Source organism: Idiotropiscis lumnitzeri, chromosome 14 (assembly GCF_059441095.1).
Source record: "Idiotropiscis lumnitzeri isolate Australia: NSW breed Sydney's pygmy pipehorse chromosome 14, RoL_Ilum_1.0, whole genome shotgun sequence".
NCBI lineage: Eukaryota > Metazoa > Chordata > Actinopteri > Syngnathiformes > Syngnathidae > Idiotropiscis > Idiotropiscis lumnitzeri.
In genome coordinates, this window is record NC_142404.1 from 4,220,981 (window position 1) to 4,241,976 (window position 20,996).

General features: G+C 39.0%; 1 pseudogene; it reads left to right on the forward strand.

The window, feature by feature from the left end:
• The first annotated feature begins 3,112 nt into the window (after positions 1 to 3,112).
• On the forward strand, positions 3,113 to 19,445 carry LOC148323169 (general transcription factor II-I repeat domain-containing protein 2A pseudogene; annotated as a pseudogene).
• The last annotated feature ends 1,551 nt before the right edge of the window (positions 19,446 to 20,996 follow it).

The following is a 20,996-nucleotide window of genomic DNA, read 5'->3' on the forward strand; positions in this document are numbered from 1 at the left end:
AAATTTGAGGTGTTACAGCAGCAAAGATATAGATCACACAGAGTCGGCGGCGTAATGTAGCCGTTAATGTATAACATTAGCAGCAGACATTCATAAAAAGCATGCAAATATACACAGTATAAACGTATCTAAGTGTAAGGAAACACTCCTAATGCCTGTCCATTATACAGAGGGGGAAACGCTGTAATGATAAAAATTACTGAATGATTGAAAATACTGCAATGATAAAAGTACTGTAATGGTAAGAGTACTGAAATGATAGAAAAGTACTGCATGATAGAAAATACTGCAATGATAAAAGTACTGTAATGGTAAAAAGTACTGCAATGATAAAATATACTGCAATGGTAAAAGTACTGCAATGGTAAAAGTACTGTAATAGTAAAAGTACTGCAACGATAGAAAAATACTGCAATGATGAAAGTACCGCAATGATAGGAAATACTGCAATGATAAAAGTACTGTAATAGTGAACGTCTTGCAATGGTAGAAATACTGCAGTGATAGAAGTACTGTAATAAGAATACTGTAATGGTAAACAAAATACATCATTGGTCAATATTTAAGTACACCATTGGCTGAAAGTACACTAGTAGTGTATATTGCATCCTAGGACTGCACAATTGCACTAATGCCCTCCCGTTTGTAGGCCTGACCCAATGTTCTTGTTAAAAAGTCTGACAGCAGTCGGCAGGAAGTTGTGATTTGTTTCTAAATATATTTATGTATATGTTATACGTTTGAAGATGAGTGCTGAAAATAATGCTAAGAACTCTATTGTTGTGAATTGTTGAGCCTTAGAGACTTTTTCACTTAGTTTGTCTGGAATTTTTGGGGAGCTAAGCTCAATGACGAATGTAAGATGGGGCGTATACTTTATGGCATGAGTCAATCCTCCCCCACAGTACAAGTATTTTAGCCATCATTTTATCAGTGTCTATCCTCCACAATTGTGAGTTGCTTAGTAATAATAGCCCTTTAGTGCCACTACAGCATGTTGTTTGATAGGAAGCTGTACTAAAAAAAATGCATCTTCCCTGAAGTGTTATGTGCTTTGTGTTATTTGGGCTGCAGTGTCTCAGCTGTGCGTCCTCACGCGCAGGGCATGGAGCAAGGTGGTGGTGAATTGAACGTCTCTGCTGCCGTTTTGCAAGCCAACGAGCTTGCTTGCTGGCAGATCGTCAGCAGGGATGTCCAATACATGTGTGGATCCACGTAACATGTGGGAACTTTAACAATTTATTAAGCACAGTGGCACAGTATCAGATTGTGAATTACACAACACATATGCTCTGTGATTACGGACATTTGAGCACATTGTGAGAATGGACTACAGTGGATCCCCACATACTAGAAGTTGATACAAATAATACTGATAAGGATCAACAACGATAGCTCATCCACTTTATTTGACAGAGAGCGGACGTTTTCCATGGGAATAGATGGAAGACATTTTTTTTTATATCTCCATGCTATCGCTTGGTGCTCGATAACTACCCTGCAGCCGCTTCTTTTCCTCCTTATCTCAACTGGGATCTCAGGTTTCCTGGCATAGAGAAGTGCAGCCTGTCTGAAGACCAGTAGCTACTCCGAGGAGTAAATAATAATAGAGAGCCATGGATGAAGCTGAAGGGCACACCCAAAGCAGATTCAAAAAGTCCACAAAACATTCTGAGAGTACAAAAAGAGCTAGCATATTTGAACCCCCTGCACTATAATTACTTTGGGGGTCAAATGGGCAGGAAAATATACAAATAAAACACACAAAAAAATGTTTAATGAGGAACGCAAAGGAGAGAGCTGCTGTAGCCTGCTGCACCCCAGCGGCACTATTGATAAAATAACATATTAATATATATTATGGTAGTGTCTAAAGGCAAACTCTTAATGACTCTACCACACTGTCAAAAATACTTCTGTGGCTCAATACATGCGGTAATCATTTTAACCTTACCACTATACAAGCAGACACAAAATACTATTCATTTATCTGCAGGCATTGCTCACCACTTTCAAACTATGCTGACGTCCTCTCATGTCTTAAACACACGTTATCCTCATCAGTATGTGTGATGTAAACCACAGTAACCCTGTATCTTTGTGTGCTTTTGCACCTTTTCAATTTCCTGGAAACCTAATCCTTTCTGTTTTTCCATTCCTCATCATGGCCTGGGGGAAAACAAGGCTGCGAGAACGCATACGCAAAGGAAGGGGTAATAAATTGTCTTTTGATATAGAAAGGATTATGGAAATGTCACACCCATGTGTATGCTGGTGGGTGGAAATGTATATGAAATATGACGCCATTAAAGATATGGTGATACAGCAACACAATGTTATTTTAATAAGTACTTGAATTTAAATTGAACAATATATATGTGTTGTAGGCATGTTCACAGTCACCTTGGACACTTGGGTTTTAGCAGTTATCCAAGCTTCTTAAGTTGTCATTTTCTGAGGCAAAATGGAATGAATAAAATGGAACGTAACAGGTTTGCCTGAGAGAATCTTGGCTTGGGCTTTTCGGTGTGGGGTTTTCTTCAGCTATTCCACCTCCCGCCTATATTACAAAAACCTGGACAGAATATCCCATTGCTGCAAACGCTTGTTTGTAGATATGTAATTGACTGCTGACCTATCTCCCAAAATAAACTGGGGAAAACGAAATTTATTTTCATCTATTATACACATTATAATCATATCCTGGACAAATTCAACTCCACTTTTGCACACCACATATCAAACCAGATCTTACATGTGGAATGCAAGCAAAGATCCATCCATTGTCTGAGTCGCGTGCTGGAGCCTATCCCAGCTGTCATTGGGCAGTAGGAAACGTACACCCCGAATTGGTGTCCAGCCAATCGCAGGGCACACATGGACAAACAACCACACACGTTCACAATCTCACTTTGTGACAATTTAGAGCATCCTATCAACCAACCATGCATGTCTTTGGAATGTGCAAGGAAACCGGAGTACCCGGAGAAAACCCACGCAGGCACGGGGAGAACATGCAAACTCCACACCGGAATGCTGGAGCCTGGAATCAAACCCTGCACATCTGAACTGTGAGGCGGATGTGCTAACCAGTCGCCTGCCATAAGCAAAGATGTCAATCCAAAACTGGCGTCGGAACAATAGTGCACCTCTTGAGCTGTGGGATGAGCTAGAAAGTACCTAGGAAGATGACGAGCATTGCGCCAACAACTAATTGCCTTTTTTTTTTTTGTCCCAGAGACAAAATCTCTTGACCAAGTGGTAGAGAAGCTGCAGAAGGCCCTTGATTACGTCAGCAACACCAGCAATGGTATCTCCCGAAGGCGTATGTAAAGGATGGAATTTTCATTAGTTTTTTCTTCAAGAATAGACATAATTTAACGTCACTATATTTAAGTTTTAATATCTCTCTCTCTCTATATATATATATATATTATATATATATATAAAATATTGTTGGACGAATACTTGATGTACTTAAGTTGAAGCGTGCCATATTATGTAGCTGTCTTAAGGACCATTCAGATTCAGAATCCCATATAAGCAAACACAGGTGGCGCATCCTTGGTTACCACATAAAATTGCCTATTTGGAACCTACCAAAAACTCAGTCAAAAACCCATGTAAGCCTATTTAGGCTAACACAGATGTGCCCAGAAGACAAACCAGGTGTAACCAAAATGGAAATGTTGGCTGGGGTGCGCATGTACGCAACTGTAGGACATATCCCCTTGATAAGTAACCGAAACCCGCATGTACCACTCTCTACAATCTGGTCAAAGTATAGGTGCATCAAAATGAATGAGTCAAGCTGGCCAATGCTTCGTGAATCATGATAACATGCAATTAAGGAAGACAATATTGTTAGATGGTCTAAGTTGGCATCGTACTGAAAAGACAACGCGGCAGGCAGGACAGAAGTAAAATAAAAAGAAAGAGGTCAGATATAAATACAAACCCATCGAGGCTTACTCCTCTAGAGTTTGCAGGCTCAGGTGTGTGCTCTCGGAAGGGACACAGCTGGAATTCAAATGTTGCTGCAATTAAAATAGTTGCCTTATTCAACTTACACGATTTTTGTACATTGGTTGTGCATGGTTAAAATGAAAGAAACAAGCGTATATTCCAGTAAAGAAAAAAAAAAAAAGGCAATTGCTGCAAACTAGCAATCAGCAATCTGCAAGACGGTGACTGGTGCGTGAGTGAGGCTTTTTGTGTGTGTTGGGGGGGATCGTCTCAACACCTGAGATGATCCAGAAATTGTAGCACTGTTCATGTCTTTTATTGACAACAAAATACAACAATTTAAAAAGAAATGTTCAAAGAGGAGGAGCGGCACGGTGCACGGCTGGTTAGCACGTTGGCCTCAGAATACGGAGGTTGTGGGTTCAATTTTGGCTCCGGCCTTCCTGTGTGGAGTTTGCATGTTCTCCCCGTGCCTGCGTGGGTTTCCTCTGGGTACTCCGGTTTCCTCCCACATTCCGGAAACATGCATGGCTGGTTGATTGGACACTCTAAATTGCCCCAAGGTATGAGTGTGAGCGCGGATGGTTGTTTGTCTATGTGTGCCCAGCGATTGGCTGGCAACCCGTTCAGGGTGTCGCCCGCCTACTGCCCGAAGATAGCTGGGATAGGCTCCAGCACCCCCCGTGACCCCAGTGAGGAGAAGCGGTACAGATAATGGATGTAAGGCAACATCAAAAGGCATAGTGATTAGCCATAAATATTGAGAAATGCTTTTTTTTTTTTTACAATTCTTTGAACACAGTGATTTTGGTGTGTAGCTGATATTAATTAATTTCATGCAGTAATAAAATGTATAACCACGTTTTTTACTATGAAAAAAACTAACTTTTTTCTTTCGATTCCGAAGGTTTTTGTGAATACACATATGAAACGGTGGGGTTAAGACCAACTGCAGTAAAGTAATATGAGTAATATTTATGAGCGTCAGCCTATCCTTGATGACTAGGTGAGAGGCAAGTTGTTTAGACGCCGATCGTAGAGAATAGACCTCACATTCACACCTATTGGCAATTTCAGATTCTGAATGTGGGAGGAACCTGAATTACATATAAGTAGGGGGGAGGGGGAGTACATAAAAACTCCACACAGGAAGGCCGGAGGGCAGATTAAAATTGTGAAAAAAAAAACATAATTAATAAAAACTTTCACTGAGTCTCTATATGACATATAGATATTGGATCTAGTTAAATAGTTTTGTACCCTGCATGGAATAATGGTGTTGAAAAAGTGCTGTTCACTTTCAGCACTCCATGAATTGCATTCTTTAAAATGCTTGTAAAACTGCAAGCGATGACGGAGCTGAACGAACTGAAAACACGTTGCCCCGTAATATATGGCTTTCTGTGTTATGAAGGGGACGCCAGATAACTTTGAAGGTCAAAAAACAATAAAATCAAAGCGTGCAATTTGTCTGCCGTGATTTCATGCACAGATCCTGTTATCATCCGCAGTCTCTCGCACATAAACGCCTCCATTCAGCCAAGGAAGGAATGATGGTCGTAAATCACATTATCCTATCAAAGATCAGATTGGGATACAGCTGCAGCTACATATCTGATTGATTCCTTCTCTGTCATTTTTGGAACACGAACATTTCTTGAATGTATATCAAGAAAATCTGTCTTGCATTGGGATATGTCCCTGAAAATATGGGATTTGGCGAGGAAGCATGCAGATTCTGTAGGTAGACTTTTCAGGGTTTGGGTTTCCTTCCCAGGCCCGTTACCCGAAGCCTTCATCCGCATGAAGCATTTCCACAAGTTGGAGATCTCCTCTCTTTTTCATATGTTTGAAGAAGAAAGCATAAATAGTAACTGTTGTCTAGTGCATGCGGGTGTCCCCTATCCAAAACAGACACGTTGGGTGCAACAGATGAAGAAATAAATCATTTAAAAAAAAACTTTTTATGGATATTGTGATCGCTAAACTATACTCACACATTACTTGTGTGTCTGATTGGATTTTCCTTCAGGTTAAATGCTGCTTGCCCTCTAATGGCTTCCGTGTTTAGTTCAGCGGAAGAAGTGGAGGAAGGAATTTATGTGTGAGTGATTTGTCATCACCTGCCAGGGTGTTGGGGCCCTAGCTGACACTTAAATACTTAATGATAGGTATTTTGGAGAGAAACTGGTCTCAACTCATGACCTTGTTTGTTCCACGTGGATCGATTCTGTGAAATCAGCAGTTTTGGGGGGGAACGTGTTACAAAAGGTAAGTCTTAGTGTGATATATTAGATTTAGGCAGAAACAAAAGAATATAATGAGTTACCCACAAACTTTTTGTAATGTTACAGTCTCGTAACGCGTCACAAATTCTGGACCACAACACACATTTAATCACATAGTTTAAACAAAACAGGAGATAATTACCTAACTTGCTAGGTCAGCTAGTCACCACACTCAGAATAGCTTGATTTACAGGGAATAGTCAAGTAATTTTTAACTAAATAATTGCAAAAATGTACATAATTGATAGCGATCAATAATGTCTTTCATGACATTTTTTACGAAGATTGGAACCGATTTTACTTGGGTAAAATCTTGGAATTGATGTGGAAAAAAGAAAGTATATTGCTACTCAGACTGTTCTAATAGTTTTCTCTGTTCTTTAAATGTGATTCTTTTCCTGTAAAATACAGGAAAAACAGTTGAACGATACAACCAGTACAACCAATATGGCATTTGAATTTGGCTTTGCAAATTGTGCAAATTAGTTTGGATTTCTCCAATGAGCCGTCGAGCAAATTTAATTAAAAAAAGTAAAACTACCTAAAAGTCCGTCTTTGTGATAGTAACTCTCCTCTAAGTTCGACTGCACAGTGAACAGAACTCAGCTTCTATAAGAAGTAAATATAACTGAGTTAATTATTTTTAGTGCATTATAAAATGTTAATGAATCTCCATAGTTAATGCTTTAACTTTGACAGCCCTATCTCAAACAATTCTTTTTGAACTTTGTTTACAAATGAAAAAAAATCGTGTGATTCGTTCTGTTCTCAGTACATTTGAGCTCAGCCACACGCTTGTCGTCAATGTTTGCGGATAACCAATCAGAAGCCAGCTTCAGACGACGGAGGGATTTTACCGAATGCATGGCCATGCAATTCACAAATGATTCAGTGAGTTGACGTGATGTCATTTCCCATTCACGACCGATCGGTGAGCGAATGTGATGTCAATACCTGTTCACAAGTCTTTTTATAGATATAATATTACATAAAAAATTTTTTTACATATTCCATCTCTACCTGGGTGGGAGTGTGGTTGTTTGTTTGTTTTTATGGGGATGGTGCAAACGATTCTTTTTAAAGATCTGATTCAGTTCACTAAAAAGAACTGTCAAGTCCATCACTGCTGGGAAGTTGCAAAGTGGAATAGATTGCCCATTTTGTCACTCTTCTAGTCTTTTCATTTGTTTTTACACTACGGTCAGTGGTTTTCATGGCTGAGAAGTTTTGGTTTGTGACACCCATCACTGTCATGGTTTTCATAAAAGGTCAAATAGTTTTCCATCTATCTGAATGGTATTTAATTGACAGTTAGTAGATAAATGGGACATGGCTTCAGCTGTGCCCACATCATTTAAGAGCTGAGATAGGGGCCTGATTTTTATTATTTATTAACTATTTTGGAGCCTTACCTTATGTACTTGGAATTTTTTGACAGGGTCTTGAAGTTGGAGGTGTTATATTTGAATGTAGTGCGATTTGCCAAGTTCTTGTCCAGATTTTCGCTTCCAAGAAGTTTGGCGCATGTTTACCATTGAACACAAAGCCTATCTGTCATGACCCGTGTCGGTCATGGCAGGGTTTTGTTGTTGTTTTCGCGTCTCCCATGCCTTTGTTATTATTTTGTTTTTTGTCAGCTGAGTAGGGGCGTGTCCCCTCAGCACTCCGTCCCCACCAGCCACGCACTTGTTCCCGTTAGCCTCGCACACCTGACTCCCATCTGCTCCCATAATTACTGGACTATTTAACCACCCCGTGCTGACAGCTCAGCGTCGGTGCATTGCCTTTCTTTCCCGACATCGCTGCCCTCGCTTCCACTACCATCCCTCCTCTCGTTCATGCCCCCAACTCTTGTCACCTATCTCTGTCCCGTTTCATATCCCCGCTTAGTTTGTTCCCGTCGTGTTTTGTTCTTTGTCCTTGGTCCAGTTTAGTCCCGTTTAGTTTGCCTCTGTTATTTTGCAACCCGGCTGCGTTGGTTGTCCTTGTTTTGATTCACTTAATAAATTCCCTTTAAGTTACACCTTCCCCCGCTTCCTCGCATTTTGGGACCTCGCCCTCCTCGCCAACCCCTAACACTATCGCCACTATTTTGCTCTGTTAGACATGCAATTAATGACACCAATTAGAGGTGACCAGAGCTATAAGGCCTTGAATGAGACTGCCAGAGAGAGAGTGCAACACATCAGTGAATTTTTTTATTCCACGGGCCAAAAATCTATGAGCAATGTCATTTTGGTATGATATAATGTGGTCTGCCATTGCATCAATGCAGAATCTTTCAGGTCTGCATCCTGATGCATCCATTGTACAATCTGAATATCCCTATTCACGAGTGTGGAAAGCAGGTGATCAACAGATGGATAATGCAGGGTCTGCAGGGGTGCAGACTCTGCATTGGTCTGCCGTGGTAAATAATGAGCTTAGCTGAAGGCAAAGCCGCTGATTTACTACTTGATCTTTGTTCCCACCATTACCTTTGGTAATGAGCTGTGGATAGTGACTGAAGGAACAAGATAATGGATACAAGTGGCCAATATGAGTTTCATCCGCAGGGTGTCTTTGCCTTCCCTGAGACATCCGGGGAGAATCCCTCAGTCCAATGCAGACCAAAACCCTCCACCAGCTTCTTATGCTCCATCAAAATGAAATGTAATCTTAATATAAATTTAACATATAGTTTAAAAACTAAAAAGGTAAAACGGTCTTCTCTCTTACAAATGTTGTCTTTACATACATAATGAAAATCCATAATTATAATAACAAAAAACAATTAACATTTTAAAAAACAATTGTTTTCTCTCTTTGCCATTCAAGTTAAGTATTTTGGAATTAGAGATGAATACTGAATGGAATTTTGTTTCCGACTTTTGGACACTAAAATAATGAACGAGAATGTTTATTTTAAATGTCCTAAAAACAAAAACTGCAACAAAATGTGTTTAAATTCAACACTGAGTGCTCCAAGTGAATAAAAAAAGCTTTATTTCAAATGGCGATTAGTGGTGCCAGTTTAAATTTTTTTTTTTATGTCGTACAGCTTGATTTTTTACAAAAGTTCAACACGTCTTCCGTAAGAAGAAAATCAGCTCCAAGATTTCCAATCAAGTTCGTTGACAAACTGCATTTCTGCTTACCGCACCCCATCCTCTCAAAGGAAAATAGAAGTTTCAACGTTACACATTGATTTCAGATTAAATATTTTACTATGTAGCTCTGACACTTCTCCGTGTTGATTTACTATAGCAGTAGAGACAGAGAATAATGCTATTTCCCCCCAAAACATCTCATCATAATCACTTTGCTAACTCTAATTTACTATACACCCATTACAAAGAAAGATTGACTATTCTAGACATTTTACTGAATAAATCCATTGTGGAATTAATGAATTAATTTTGATTCAATTAATTTTAGCTCCCATACACTGAGCTAGAGTTCATCCGCCCAATTTACTGCAGGGCCTTACTTAAATTCGTATGACAACCAGTGGGGAGGAAGCAGCAGGCACGTTTCTGTCGGCTATTCGCTTCAGTTCATTATTCCTCATGGATACATTTTTATTTCATCCTAAAATTTTACCTACATACAAATATCTCTTTGAATAGTGTATTTTCATCTTTGGCCACAAGGGAGAAAACTGTCAAAATAGGAACAAATTCAACAAATTGAATGATTTATAATGAATTCTTTGGATAGTGAAGGTTTACCGTAGGCATTTGTGTTCTCAAACAAATATGATCTGTTATACATGTTTATAATTCAAACCTCAAGTATTTTACCTTTTGACAAAATAGTCGAACCTGTCACATTACTGTTCCCTATTAATCACGTTTTTAAATTACCTCTATACTGTGGAAACTGTTATATCATTGTTAATTGCCTCTGCCAGTGCATGCAAGACACACATCTAGTGTTTCCATGACAACACCTTTAACTTAAGCGTACGAACGAGTTAAAACATAATTTCTATTCTTTTTTTTCCCCATGCAAATCAATGTTCAATATTCTGGAAGACAAATGACAATGACTAATGAGTTGTTTGTTGTAGCCATGTTCCTTTGGACCTCTTACTGATTTTGACAATAGGCATTTGACAATATTATTTTGTAATTTGTCATAATGAGAATAGCTTGATTTACATGCACTGCGCCTGACTGTTGACAAGTGCAGGGCAGAGCTTTAGAAAACAAAGTCTGCACAGTGACAGGGACGTCCTCAGGATTCATCCTAATCTAGTATATAGTCCATCTTTTGTCTTTTGCAATTAAAAAAAAAAACTCACACAAAATGACAAAAGCATTTTAGTTCAACTCAAGCCTACTGACATCTAAAGTCACTTACACACGAACATGTTATACATGATGTCAATACATTGTGTGTTTTAATTACTGTGTGGTTTGTGGAGCTGTAGCCTGCATACATTTATAGAATGATTATTTTTCCCTATATCTACCGCTTACTCTGGGAAAATGATGATATTTCTGAGGAAAAGGGCTTGAATCTTCTCTGCAGCACATTGAACGATCATTTAGAACAAATGTACTTATGGAAAACTTTCTCCAGTCAGTACTGGTTGCTGCATACAGTTTATTGCTGATAATGCCATGATTACTCTCTTTGTGTCTCAGGAGACATCTTTCTTTCTGAAACTTTTATCTGAGTCTCTGATTGTTGTCAAGAAATATTTGGGCCGATATGATAGCCGCTTGTTATAAAAGATTGGGTGTTATATGTCATTGTTGTTTTTGTGGTTGATTTTATTTGATACTTGAGTCACTGTTAATGTAAAATGAGGGAAGATTAGTTCCCATAAGCAATTGTAATTAAAGTTGAATAGTGTTTTTCAATACTGAGCGTTAGATTTGTTAACCTCCGAGTATACTTTACAGTGGGATTGATCACAATGGGAAATTTTGAGTTGAAAGCCCAACAACACACAACAGATAGTGGTTGAACTTTTTTGAACTGGTGTATTTCCAGGACTGTAATTAACCATACCTTCTGCTCTTCCATGACACAATGTTACCTAAACCTCTAAGATGTCAGCCCTCTCATACTGAAATAGGTTCCATTGCCATACCACGAGGATTCCAGTTTGATCTCATATGTGATCTATAGTGAAACTGCTTTTAGCAAACTTTAGACAAGCTATATCTTGATTTTTCACCTCTGCAGTGTGACAATTATACATTATGATGGCTCGATATTTAGAGGGCCAGGATAGCATCCTGGATATATCTGATAATGACAGAGGGAAAGAAACGGCTAGGTGCCCGAGGATCTGTTTTTGGCTCTTGTCGATCCCAAGAATAATGGTAACAAACATAGCAACTGTAAGCGCTAAATAGCATTGCATTATGGGGATAGAAAAAAAAGACTGACATTTTGGAAGTGTTGCACTTGGGTATCGTTTTATAGCCTGCCAGACATGTCTAATATCTATCTAGACTGGATGTGAGTATAATATAACTTGCCATGTCCTTGGTGAGTTTCCTTTGGGTTCTTGTGATTGATTAACTGGCGTAAGGGAACACACGAGAGTGAGATACTGAAAGCACAAATGAAATGATACCTTTGTAGATTTTATGTCAGTAAATGGTGAGTAAGCAAAAAGAAATGAGCTGAAATACATTGGAAGCAGAATTTAACTTTTTGCTTGTAATGTTCAGTATATTCTGGTCTGTCAGTGCTTTCTTGGTACATCATAAATAAAAAACATATTTGTTTGCACAATATGTCATTGATGTCTGATAAAATATAAACCAGTTTCTTTGCTACCATTTGTTTCATTTCTGTTCTGATTTTCCACTGCAGGTCCAAGTTCCCGATGACAATTCAATGCCAATATCTGTTGTACAGTTATGACATTGTTTACATTTGTCAAGTCAAGTCAATTTTATTTGTATAGCCCTTAATCACAGACAGTCTCAAAGGGCTTTACATAGCCACAATCGACATCCCCGATCTTAACCCCCAGGAGGGCAAGGAAAAACTCACAAAACCTCATTAGGGGAAAAGTGAGAAACCTTGAGAAGGGACCACAGATGGGGGAATCCCCCTTCCAGGATGACCAGGCTGCAATGGATGCCAACTGGGCAACATTTGACACATACAATGATGCTATGACAGAATACATAAAGCAACATTGCATGTGCAGACCAAACTTTATATGCTTTTCCTTTACGGCGCAGTCACCTTGGCAGAGTTCCAATTCCTATTGGCTTTTTGAGCCGAGGATATCCGATTGCATGCAGTTTTTCTCTCTTCATGCTGCCATCACACATAGCCGCAATATGCCACATAACTGTCGGATTTGTGTCATTTGAACAATCAGGTGTAAACTCAGCCGCAGTGCAGGAATGCCTTGTGTTGCAGGTTGCTGGGGAAACATTATTGTCCTCTCCTTGGTTTTAATATGATGGGTCAATGAATGATATCATTATGATTTAACATAATTTCATTTTTCATTGAAAGCATCTCATCATTTGTGTTAGAATAATAGTTATTGTGTTTCAAGAGTGGGCATCTTAAATAGCTGTGGGTTGTTTGCTCATATATATCACGTTTGTATAATGTTGTCTTTAACTTGGTGAAGTTCATTATCTGGTGCAGTGGTCAAGTGCCAATTCCCTGCATGTTTTAGAGTTTAGACGTTTCCCACCTACCACACATCTGATTCAAATGATCAGCTCATCAGCAAGTTCTGCAGTGGTCTGATAATGATCCCGATCATTTGAAGCAGGTGTATTGCAGTAGGAAATATATATATATATATATATATATATATACAAATATGTGTATATATATATATATATACAAATATGTGTGTCTAGTGGTTGTAAATGCCTCGAAAACAATTGCCATTATGTCTCACGGCCTTCAGGAGAGTGGATTATAGAACAGAAGTCCCTGTATTCCAAACTACTACTTTTTGTGGGGTGAGAACAATGTCTAAAAGTCAGGAGCACAAAAGAGAGGAAATACCAAAAATAATCAGCTTAGACTGCCTTGGTCACTTCCTGCTTTTATGTTTCTGTCATTTTTGTCATGTATTGCTCAAACACAACACTTTTCATTGTACACCAAACCCGAGTGCCATATATAGCCTTTCTAAAGTATACCCATCTATTGTAAATAATTTTACCCACTGTAACTGTCAGAAAACTTGGGGGCGTGGGGGGGCTAATGTACAACAACACTGCATTACAGAAACAGTTAAAAAAAATTGTCAAATCGATTCAAATGATTCAATGTAACCTAATCACATTTGGCTCCATTCATAATATAGTATTGTTTTCTGTGACAAATCACCATTCTAACACTAATCTTTGGGTGGATCGTTTTTGTTATTGCAACATTTGGTTTTAACAATCATTATTACAAGGTAAAAGAGTATGTAGAGGAGCAGCATTTGTAGTTGCAGTCACGGGGATAAGTTTACATCAAATGCAAAAACAATGTTGTGGCCCAAGTCAATACATCAGCAAAAGAAATAATACAAATTAGACTGCTTTTGATAGGGAAACACAAATATCAGATGAAATTGTATCTTAAAACATTTTAAGCCTTTAAACACACTGAAGGCATTGCGGTGATTCACTGACTACTATTCTAATATACGGAATTCACTGTGGCAGGAAAGAAACTGAGGGGGATGAAAAATACTGTAATTGAAGTGTGATTGCAATCCCTCTGGGGGCTACAGTTTATTAATGTGTCACTTCCAATAAAGCTCCAGGTGTTCAGATTTGGGTTGTCATGGTGATTTCACTCACTCCTGAAATGGAGGCAAAGGTTAGAGTATCGCTGCATAATTGCACAAAGACAGAGGGCCGCCATGTTTCTGCCACTCACAATAGATGCTATAAACAAAGATGGTTTTAATTTTTCAAATGTACAGCGTTTAACAAATGGATTCGACTACCTGTTGAGACCACCCGTCATCAGGAAGTTGCTCCTTTCCGTTTGGTGCAGTAATTGTAAATTCCAAACTAAACTCACCTTCTATAAAGATTGATGCATTCAATATAAATTTGGAGCAAAGGTCAGGATGTACCCCACCTCTCGCCCAAAGTCAACTGATATAGACTCTCGCACACCCGTCACCCTAAAGAGAATAAACAGTATAAAAAAGATAGATGGTTGGAGGTATTTTTTTTTCTAAATGTGATCGACAATGGCACATGTAATCTGTACATGCATGCTTCCATACATCAAACAAGGAGCATGGACATCAATTTAGATCAGTACTAGATTCTGCACCTTCAATATTTCTATGTGCATATATGCACAATTTTAGAGATATGAGCATTATTGACCAGTTGTTTTCACGAGAGGAAACAACTCAATCACAGCGTTTTTTTCTGGATTTTGCAAGGCCTACAGGATATTGTGTTCTAAAGATAAAAACCTGGAGCTATGATGCAAAAAAAAAAAGGCTAAGACGCGTAAATACGTCTTTGGGAGGCAGGGACTACATTTTTGAAAATGTATATATATGTGTCTTCTGGATTGAATGAGTTAAATGGGGAAAATGGGAAATGTCTTTAAAATGTCACGTTTATAAAACTTATGTTGACCCAAAAATGATCACATTTTTCTCTTAGAACGCTCATACTCAATGCCAATGAAATAGCCGAGTCTGACAACTACAGTAATCAAAGCACTTCACATTTTCACACTTTAACGTTTGATGTTAAAGGTTTTTTTTTTCTTTAAAAAATTTACACACCAGTGTCTAATCCAGGGGTCTTCAATCCTATTTCTTGAGGGCCTGCTTGTTTTCCAACTCTCCCTGCTGCAACACATCTGATTCAAATAATCAGGATCGTTATCTAGCTTCAGCAGACCTTACTGATTATCTGATGATTGGAAGCGATGACAAACTGGCAGACACCGGCCCTCGATGAACAGGATTGAGGACCCCTGGTCTAAAAAAAAAAACATACCGGTGCTGACACTGCCATGACAAAACGTAGCGATGGCATTAATTAGGCGATGAACATTGCCCACCATGTCTTTGTCTCATCAGACCAGAGAATTTTGTCTGAAAAGACTGCAAGACTTTCAGGTGCCTTTGGGAAAATTCCAGGAAGCCACTCTACCAAACAGGCCTGATTGGTGAATTGTTGAAGAAATGGTTGGCCCCCTGGAAGCTTATCCTCTTTCCACAAAGGCCTGCTGGAGCTCTGACAGAGTGACCATCGGGTTCTTGCTAACCTCCACGTCAAAGGCTCTTTTCTCTTGATTTCCCACTTTAGGTGGGTGGTCAGCTCAGGGAAGTGTAGTAGACCTGAACTTCCGTTTCCGGATGGAGGCCACTTTGTTCATTGGATCTTCAAAACAGCTCAGTACCTCTGGACAATGCTGTCTTGGAGTACTACAGATAATTCATTAGTCTTGCAAAAAAAAGAAATACAAGAAAAACAGAATTGTTCTCAAGTAATTTCGACTTCATACAGTACTTTGTACAGTGGTGAGAGATTTGAAGCGCAATTTATATTCATTTATCTTTCATTAATCTGAATTGAAATAAAATCTGTGGCATATCAGTCCAGCGGTAGATAAAAAATGCTATGAATTTTTTTTAAAAAATTTAATTTTAATTTCTTAAAGTCATGCTTCAACCAATATTGTTTTTTTTATTTATTTCACTACTTTAATTTCATTGATTACAACATTCTGCGGCGTTTGCTGCGAATGAGAAGAAAGTGTTGCGACCGCACAGTGGTTATTTTTTGCACCTTAAGGGGGCAGCATTTTTTTTTCATTGAACCCTGTTTTTGTTGAGAGGTGAAAGTTGGCGCTGACAGCAGCTGCAAGCAATAGGACAGCAACCAACGTGGAGCCAAATGCAGTCCCGATCTGTGTTTTTGTTGATTTGGTTTTGATTGGATTTAGTTTTGTTGTGCTTTCCTTGTGTCCTTTTTTATGCTATGTGTGTCATTATGTTTTTGTGTTCACCTGTTCTTGACAGCTTTCTTCGTTACTTGTAGTCTTGTCCAGGTGTTCCTTGTTGTCTCGTTAATTTGCTTGTATTTAGTTATCTTAAATTCAGTCTTTGTCAGATTATTGCTTCAATTGGTTGTCTCTGTTTCTTTTTTTTTCTTTCTTTAGTAACATTCCCTATTCTTGTCCTATTCAGTATGATCATACTGTTTTGTTTGTTACTTTAAAAGTTGTTCTTGGGACTTTTGTTGATTTAGCAGTTTTTGATACCATGTGCTTTTTTGTTCTTTTGAAATTAAATTCTCTTTTGGAGTGCACTGTTACGGATCCATCTAGGGTTAGGTGCATAACATAAAAGGGAAGGAAATCATTCTTGATCCCAAAGTGTAGAGTAATACAAACAACACGATCTGAGGAATAACAATTGTACCAAATTGAATATTAAAAAAAAATTGTCAAAGGCAAAAGGATATTTACAAAAACGCTATTTACACTGTGTTAAACGAAAAGGTCACGGAAATGGGTCAAACGCAAAAGGCAGCAAACGCTGGCACGCAAACTGAGAATCAACCCTAAAACTAAATAATATAAAAAAGAACCACTAACGACTAACAAAGGCAGCCCAGAACTAAGGGATAGAGATTTTTTAGACAAGAGTCACAGTTGGCGGCTGAGCGTAAACGAGCTACTGATGTCAGATTAATCGCAGCCTGCTATCATGCCACGGAGGATCTTTAAACTTGCAGCGGTTGTGTTTTTGTTTTTCAATCAAGGAACGCCTGCTCATTTCACACCTGAATCTCCGCAGATCCTATTAAGTACAAGTGCGCTCACTCCCACATACATACACACCAGAGCTGGGCAGTCCATCCGGGGGTGGAACAGTGGACATTTTTGGGATGGAGGGGTGAAAATTAAAAAAAAAGAGTGTGATTAACAATGTTAATTTCAGTCAATCTTCAATGTTGAAGATTGTGTTTTATTTGGAGCTACACCCACAAGTTGCAGATCTATTCTATGATCCAAAAGAGGACACTTTATGCTGATTATTTATTTGTGGACCAAAACAAAGGAAGTTTGAAAGGTTCCAAAGTTGAATAAATCAGACATGGTGTGTTTTCAGTCTTTTTTTTTTTTTTTAAACCTAAAAATGTATTGCGCTGGTTAAGGGGGACTTAACTGAAAAAAAATATTTTACAGGCGATACAACACTGAAAAAAGGTTGAGAACCACTGACCTAGATAATTCAAAGGTTAAAATCTCTGAATGTTCATGTGGAATTTACCTCATATTCTATATTTGATGCCTGAGCTGGGTTAAGCAATTAAGTGAGTTGGTGAAATGTGAGTGGAACTTTGCTGTTAAGTTTGCTTTTGAGGTGGAGTCATTTCCTGGTTCTGCATGCAGCCCATTCAGATAACAGCATGGATGCCTTTTTCTTTTTTCTCAAGGAAGTGGCACAATGACCAGTCATGAGCTTTCACAGGCAGTTGCAGTCATCTCTAAAAGAGGGGAAAAAATAACATGGCATTGTTCATCCCAATCACAGATCACATTCTGGTCTTTCATTGTGACATTTGTCATTAAAAGTCATCCATGTTTTTGTTTTGTTTTTTGTCCCATCTTTCTGTTCAATTCAGGCATGTCAAACATACGGCCCGCGGGCAGTCTGCTTTTACACGCAGCCGCGATATTGCTGATGGGGCTGTAAGAGCCAGCTACATTATTGCCAACGAGCTGGTGCAGGCATCCAAGCCATTTTCTGATGGGGAGTTTGTAAAAACATGCATGCTGAAGGCTGCAGAAGTCGTGTGCCCTGAAAAGAGACCTGCCTTTGCCAATATTAGTCTAACGAGGAACACTGTCGCAGATCGGGTGACAGAACTCTCAAGTGACTTGAGCAGCCAATTGAAAGAAAAAATCAAATCATTTATCGCATTTTCAATTGCAATAGATGAGAGCACCGATGTCACAGATATTGCTCAACTGGCAATATTCATTAGAGGTGTTGATGAAACTTTGACCATCACAGAGGAGCTGCTTGAATTGGTGCCCATGAATGACACCACAACAGCAGATGACATTTTCAGCGCTCTCGTTGGAGCGCTGGACAAAGTGGGAGCGGACTGGTCCCGTGCCGTGAGCCTGGCGACCGACGGTGCGCCATCAATGGTGGGGAGAAAGGCAGGCATTGCCACAAAATTCCGTGACAAAGTACAGACCGCAAATGGAGGACAAGAGTTTTGGGCATTTCACTGCATTTTGCACCAGGAGGCGTTATGTTGCAAAACACTCCAAATGGACCATGTTATGAGCGTGGTTGTGAAAACTGTCAATTTCATCAGAGCTCGCGGTCTAAATCACCGCCAGTTTGACTCATTTCTCAGTGATAATGACATTCATGCTGGCCTACCATACCACACTGATGTGCGCTGGTTAAGCAGAGGTGCAGTACTCAAGCGCTTCTTTGAGCTACGAGGCGAAATTGGACAGTTCATGGAGAAGAAGGGACGCCCAGTAAAGGAACTTAAATGCAAGGAATGGGTGCAGGATCTTGCCTTCATGGTTGATATTACACAACACTTGAATACACTTAACACTACATTGCAGGGCCGTAACAGAGTTGTCACTCAATATTACGACAGCATAAGTGCGTTCAAGATGAAACTGTCACTGTGGGAGACGCAGCTATCCAGCGGTGACACCATGCACTTCTCTTGTCTCACAGCTGTGCGTCCGAAGGCACCGGACCGTCCCGATAACGATTTGGATAAATATAAAGACAAAATAACAGATTTGCTACGAGAGTTTGAGCAGAGGTTTCAGGTTTTCAGTGAACTTGAGAACAAATTTGGCTTTTTTCGCTCGCCATTTACAGTGAAGCCTTCTGATGTGCCAGCTGACATTCAGCTCGAGCTTATTGACTTGCAGTGCGATTCCGCTATGAAGGATAAATTTGGGTCCGTGGGATTGGATACGTTTTATCAGTATCTTGTGCTAGGTTACCCCAAATTAACAGCCATGGCTGCAAAGGTTCTCTCCATGTTTGGGACTACTTATCTTTGTGAACAGGTGTTCTCCGTGATGAACAATAATAAAACAAAGCAGCGCTCAAGGTTAACAAATAAACACTTGAATGACATTGTTAAATGTGCTGCTACTCAGGATTTGACACCTGATATCGACGCACTTGTAAAGGCAAAAAGATGCCAAGTTTCAGGAACCAGCAGCAGCACGTAGACTGCAGGAGTGCAGTGAGAGAGAGAAAAAAAGTGTGATGACACGACATTTGTTTGCACTCATGAATACAGATCATTAAAAATAGGATTAATCTGGTTTCATATTAAAGACAATTAATATTGTGCAGTATATTCTCAGCTTCAGTAGGCCCAGCCTAGTAGTTTGATCTGATGTAGTATCTTATTGCCCATGCACTGCTAAAACTTTTATTTTGTATTTCTTTTTTATTTATTTCAAAGCAGTATGACAATTAAGGCAAAAATATTTTTTTCATAGCTCCCACTTGAGTTTGTTTAGTGTGGTGAGTTGGTTCAGGTGTAAAACTGCATTCACTCAACTGTTAAAATAAACCAGTTGTTAACACATTCAATGCCAAACATGAAAATCATTTTTTTCCCATTGTTTGTGAATAAATGTGTTGTGCTTAGAAAAGATCCCTTGTCATCCATGATTATAATATGTAGGGTAGGCTACAAATGTAGGCTGAATGATAAAGCATAGTACTGAAAAACAAAGCTAAATATTTGGAGTTGACATTCTTTTACTGATCCGGCCCACCTGAGAACAGAAAGTCTGGATCCGGCCCCAGAGCCAAACTGAGTTTGACATGCCTGGTTTAATTCTTGCCGTTTTTGGGTCACATGCAAATATTGGAATGAAAAATTATTAATCATAATGTCATTGCTGGTTTTCCTTAGAACGGTGTGATGGGGAAAATGTAATAAGATGGGCAGTAAAAAATATATATTTATTTGTTTGGGGCTGCAATAGAAGTGTTCCTCATATGCTCAAATTACCTAATGACACCATTTGGATACGAGTCATGGCAGCTTTAAGAACGAAAAAACACGGTAATAGTGTCAAAACAAAATCAGACCACTTCTTCAAAATCCAATACATTATATATATATATATATATATATAATTGCGAATGGAAAAGCTTTTATGTGACAAAACACAGTCGCTAAATGTTACAGAAATTTTACCATATTTTGAGCAAATGTGTGAGCCAGACAACGCCACCTTTGGAATTTTACCCAAGGAAAATCTAAACTAAGTGACAAAGCATTTAGGCTCATTGTTTGGAGAGAGCAGGAGGAATGGTTCCAATAAATATACTAATTGTTCAATTAAATATCAAATTAATAGCTTAAAGATGAATTGATGAAAAAATAAAAACGGAGGCAGGGCTTTACTGGTGGACTGAAAAGGGACGAATCCCGGAAGAAGAAACGCACAGTGACACTGGTACCATACAAAAATCCAGTGAAAGTAATTAGCACACAAGAACAGCAAAAAAGGACGCTGTCCATAAGTCTCCAGTCCTGCAAACAAAACACCCAAAAAATATTAATAAAAATTAATTAATTAAAATAATTATGTAAAAGCACAATTGTCAATTGGAGGTGGGGGCGGGTGGGGGCCACCCGATCTAAGATGTCAGAAGTACTTGCGCTCCTGGTTTTGGGGGAAGACCGCTTTTGATAATGCATTTTATTGCCCCACCCCCCTCAGGAGGTAATTAATTATTTAAACGCACAACACATAAAA